A 6,000-nucleotide genomic window follows, 5' to 3' on the forward strand; every position below is an offset into this window, starting at 1 on the left:
AAGAAGAAGAATAATAATAATAAGAAGAGGGAAGAGAGGGTGGAATAGGGGTAGAGAAAAAAAAAATCTGTGGTAACAGAAGGCCTCGTATAGAGTTTTTCGACGTATTGTTTGGGACGTGTGAGAAGAGTGCGGCCGAGTTGCTGCTCGAATCCCAAAGTCCCTAATGGAGGGAGAAATGTAGAAAAAGATAAAAGCTTAATGGACCAACCTTTTCTCTCTTCTTACCCCCCCCCCTCCCTTCCTCCTCTTTTCCTATCTTTTTCTCACTTTCGTAGGAAAAGGGAGGACGAATTTCGAAAAGATCATTTCCACACTTTTGCACTACTCGCAAAACAGATGTTACCACATGTACATATAGAAACCCTCCCCCCTCCCCTGCTTGCAATTCTTATCGATTGTAAAGCATTTTTTAAATAATACATTTTTATAACAAATTTTTAATGCAACAATCTCACAATCGTTAAAGATTATGATAAATTTTTGATCTAACTTTCCTTTTTTTTTTTTTATTTCTTTCTGTTGTTTGTGATTTCCTTTTTTTTTTTTTTTTTATTTTCTATTCGTTTTTCAGCCCCTTTTTTGTCGCGTTATTCTTCGAATCGAAATAAATGGAAGGGTAGGATTGGGTAGGATAGGGTAGGATAGGGTAGGATAGGGTAGGGATGGTAGGTTAGTGGTAGTAGTGTTGTGCTATTCAGAATTGCGCGAGAACCGAAAAAAATCCGTCTGCTCGATGTACTTTATCCCACCGAAATAAGGTCTGTAGTACGAGATAGGAAAAGTACTCAACGTAATCCTCTTTCTGCACAATGGTCAAGACGCATGGTACTGAAGATCAAAGAACTCGAGGAACGGTGGGATTAGATATCCATGTACAAAGGAAACTAGTGAACTAACGCAGCTGTAATATTTCTTTTCCTTTTTTTCCTTTTTTTTTTTTTTTATATTAAATTTTTATTTTTTTTTTTTTTTTTTTAAATTCATATTTTTAAAACACAATTTTCGTGATAAATGAAATTCTTCTTTCTTTCTTTCTTTCATTTATTTTTTCTTTCTTTCCTTACGTACAATCAAAAACAATTGTAAATATGAACAATTATTTTCTTTTTGTTGATAAATTGTTAATTAATTAATTAATTTCTTTTTTTTTTTTTAAATTTGAATTGTTGAAATAAATGAAAAGATTGGCATAGTATTCCCATTTGAAAAAGAAGACCCTAAAATGTAACAGTTACGAAACGTATACGGTATAATCGGATAGGAAAAGAAAATGGCAGACGCCTTTGCCATTGTAATCCTCTCTAAGATCGAAAGATTCGTATGAGCTTCGAGTGAGCTTCGAGTGAGCTTCGAGTGAGCTTTAACGCACGTTTTTTCGAAACCAGTTTCCTTTTTCCTTACCTTACGCCATACTTGCATTATTTGTACTACTGAAGTAGAGAAGATGGTGTGTGTGTGTGTCTGTAAAAAAAATAAAATAAAAAGAAGTAGATGTATATAAATAATAATATATAATATATATATTCAAAAACAATAATAATAATAATGATAATAATAATAATAATAATAAAAATGAAACATTTAAAACTTTGTTAATGTCTCTTATCCAAAGATCGAACGAAACCATCCGTGCAAGTAGAAAAAGAAAGAAAAAAAGAAGGGTTGTAAAGAAAAATTGTCCAAGACACCACCCCTTTTCCCACACCCCCAATTTCACCTCTCATCCATCCCCTCCCTCCAATTTCACCTCTCAGCCACCCTCCCCCCCCCATTTCACGTAGGAAACAAACTCGGTACTCGTTTCACGGTGGAACGCTCGCGAGTAGTAACGTCCTTCAAAGAAGAGGAAAACGAAAAGGGTGAGATAGGGTGGTAGATTGACTAGATGGGCTTCACGGGGGTTGAGGGGGGATTGCTGGATGAGAGTGGAAGGAATCGAGGATCAGAGTAAAGTTTCAATAACGTTAGTTTCGTGCCGGAGGCCCACCCACTCAACCCCCACAACCCCCACAACCTTGTATTCTCTTTCTCTAGGTAGTCTGATAGGCCGCGAATAAATTTTCCCTGTTAGAAACTTCCGTTCCCATTAGCCCTTCGTATCTTATCGATGTGTATATATCTGTATATATATATACCGGGTGAAGCATTTAAAATAAGGACAAAATTGAAAAATGTGATTATTGTTAGTGTAGTTTTATTTTTAAGGTTTCACTTCTAACACGTGTGATGATCTGCACACATGTTGTTTTCATTCAACCTTGATCGAGCTACCTTTTTTTTTATTTTTTTAAGAATTATGGGTTAAGAAAAAGAGGTTATGTGATAATAAACAGTGTTGAAATGTATTTATGTATTTTAAATGAAAGTAAAAATATGTTTAGTTTCAATGAAATGTTTGACCCGTTATATAAGTTGTTCTTTTGAACGGGGAAAAAGAAGGGAAGGTTTAGGAAGGTTGAGGAAGGTTATAAAAGGGTGACTTGACTGTTCATAAAAATAATAAAAATAATAGGAAGACAAAAAAGAGGGAAGAGATATCAGGTGTGAAACACTGAGATGGTGTAATATTATAAAATGAGTGAAGAAAAGATGGGGGTTTAACATTTTCTAGATGAAAAGAGTAAATAAGCCATGAAATATTGCGAGGTGTGATTTTCCTAACCCCATTGTCGAGTTCTGTTATAAAAAAAAAAAAAAAAAAGAAAGAAAAGAAGAAAATGGCGTTCTTTGATGAAAGGTCTAGGGATTTTTCCAACGATACTTCAGTCGTCTACTCTTTCTTTTTTTTTTTTCGTTCCTTTTAGAACGGGAAGGGGGTTGAAGGTGTAGGTTCTTTTCCTTCGATCTCTCTTGTATCCATCACGTGACCTGTCAACCCCATATGGGAAACGGGGCAGGAGGAGGAGGAGGAGGAGGGGATGAAGGTGGTTCGATCTTACCGCTATTTTCAATGACGTTAACGTCTTCGACCATCTTCGATCCTTTTGTAATTTTGATTACGTATCAACCACCACCAACCCCATTACTACCCCCTTCTATTTCTCTCTCTCTCTCTCTCTTAAAATGAGGGTAGGAAGTGACATCTATTCCTAGAAAATTGTCTAATCTCAAATGTGTTTTATTTTTTTACAAGCATTATTAATGTACCAAAAAGAAAAGTCATTTAATTACTCAATCATCCAATAAAAGATTGGTCTACCAACGTAAGAAACTTAAAGTGACCACCTTCCTATCCCCCGTCGCTCACGTTTCTTTAACTTTCCTGTAAATTTGTTTCTTGTAACTAAGATTTTTTTAATGATTTTTCTTATAAACATTTTGTTTCTCTTTTTTTCTTTTTTTCCTTTCTCTCTCAACATGATTAACAAGAACCATGAAACAACCTGGGTAGCCAGTAACAGCAAAAATACCAAACCCATGAACATTTCCTACGTCGTCACACGACTCTCGTTAATCCTGCCGAGCAGTAAATCGATCACGTTTATGATTTTTCCATCGACGTTATACTCGAAAATGTATTGGTATAAGTTAGAAGAGTTCACACATATATATATATATATGTACGTGTATTAGTATCACCGTTATTCGTGACGTATTCCCTCTCTCTCTCTCTTTTTATTTTTATTTTTATTTTTATTTTGTTTTTTTCCCTTTCCGCATATGCACATAAAAAAGTACACCCCCCCTCCCCCATCAACGTTTTGATGATAGGGTTGTATGAGTTTGCAAAAATGCATACACACATATGAATGCACACATGTGAATGAGTTACGTGTTATTCGCGTGCGTATAAAACGCATATGCGTGAGAAGAGTGAAACGAATGTGTTTGTTTTTTTTTTTGGTACGAGACACTTGTATGTGTTTGTGTTGCGTTTTATGAGTATGTAGGAGGTATGTGTGGGTGTGTGTATAGTAACGCACATGCTTTATTATCGGCCGAATACGTTTTTCGTGTATTTACGAAGCTTCGATCGGAGTCATTCTCGAACTCTATCGTTTGGTACCAACCAACCCCCTCTTTTCAAACCCCTCGAGCTTGCAACCCCTTTTCTTTTTCTCTTTCATTCTAATTCTTTTTGTTGTACACAATCTCTTTCTTTTTCTCTTTTGATTTTTGCTTTTTCATTGTGATAATCGTTCGTGCGAGCAATCGATGGTTATGTATCGGCAACGGTCGTGTAAAACATCGGCTGACGATTTTCGATTGGTTCGATCTATGCAACGCTATGAAAAATAAAAAATATAAAAGAGAGAGGATGAATGAGATAGATAGATAGATGGATAGATGGATAGATAGATAGATCAAAAAGAAAGATAGAATGGTCGTTGAAGTTTGAAATACCAGTGTTGGTTGTATAATAGTTCGTTCAAAACAAAAATTCCTTCTTTTTATTTTTTTCTATTTTTTTTTTTTTTCTATTCGTGAAATCACATTTGAGTTAGAATTTCGATTTGCAGATTAATATAACGTCTCGTGGTTATGGTTAACATTTTTATATACACATATATAATTTATTATATACATTATTGTTTTGTACATATTACATTCTACATGTATTATATTAATTATCTTCTTAATATATATAAATTACGTTTTACGTTGTTTGTCCGCAATGGACTCCTAAACTACTGAACCGATTTTGATAAAATATTGCACACTGTGTGCAGTTTCATTCAACTTAAAATATAGGATAGTTTATATCTCAATTTATAATTGCAATAATATTTTATTGCGAATTATTTGTTTATTAAGGTAATTCGTTGACTTAAAGACGTGTGTATTGGACTGATTGTGAGCCACATTAACAAACACGTATATGGGTCCATAGCATTCTAAGGGTTAAACACCATGCAACAATAAATAACATAAAATTTTTTATTACTCCTATTATTATTATTAAAAAAAAAAAGGAAGAAATGAACAAACTCATTATGATTGGTACGAACGAATACGAAAGAATACGAAATAATACGAAAGGCAACGAATTCAAACGTGAATTTTTCTTACTTCAATCTTTCTCTCTCTTTCTTTCTCTCTCTTACACACACACACATACATACATACATACACACGTATTTAAATACATATACAGGGTATACAAGTGTGCACGATGATATACGTATATTTTTATCGCGACATTGAACGTATAGTAACATGAAAGCGTTTTCATTTATGGTGGTTTAACGTCGAGAAAACGTTCGTTCTTTTCCACCACCTTTTTCTCTTCACCTCTCCCTCACCCACCCACCCCCTCTCTCTCTCTCTCTCTCTCCACCACCATTCCTTCTTTCTCCACCTCTTTCTCTCATCTTCCTTTACGGCAATTTTCCGACTCTCGAGAAAGTAGAAATACCCGCAATGCGTATAGCTCGTTGCCTTTCCTCCCTTTCACCCCCTACACCCCCCTTCACCACCCCTTCACCCTTCACCCTTTTGCCCCCTCCTTCTACATTTTCCCTTCTTTTTTTTCATCATCCCCCATTTTCCTCTTTCTTCTTCTCCTACTCCGTTACACTCTCTTTCTCTTCTTCTTCTTCTTTTTCTTTCGTGTATCACCTACCCTCACCCCTTCTGGTTGGTTCCCTTTTTTGCCCTTCTACCTCCTGAACCCCGTTCACCACCAGCAGCCCTCCAACAGCAGCAGGGAGTGGTGGGGAAGGGGAAAGGGGAGCGGGAGGGGGAGGGAGGCATGTCGGTTACAAGTGTATTAAAAGTAAATTGGTGAAAGTGTAGACGTTAAGTGCGGTTTTCAAGCGAACTCTCTTCTTTGCCTCCCGAAAGTCTCGGGAATCGAATAAAGCCCCGCATTCAGAGAGAGAAAGAGAGAAAGAGAGAAAGAAAAGAGAGAGAGAGAGAGAGAGAGAGAGAGGAATGGCAAAAGAAGTATGACGACGACTATGACGACGACGATGATGATGAAGAAGAAGAAAAAAAGGACCAATCTGTTCTTTCTCTCTCTCTTCCTCTCTCTTTCTCTCTCTCTCTCTGTCTCTC

This window comes from Polistes dominula, unplaced genomic scaffold (genome assembly GCF_049000335.1).
Source record: "Polistes dominula isolate Pdom_NZ unplaced genomic scaffold, Pdom_raw_medaka contig_37, whole genome shotgun sequence".
NCBI lineage: Eukaryota > Metazoa > Arthropoda > Insecta > Hymenoptera > Vespidae > Polistes > Polistes dominula.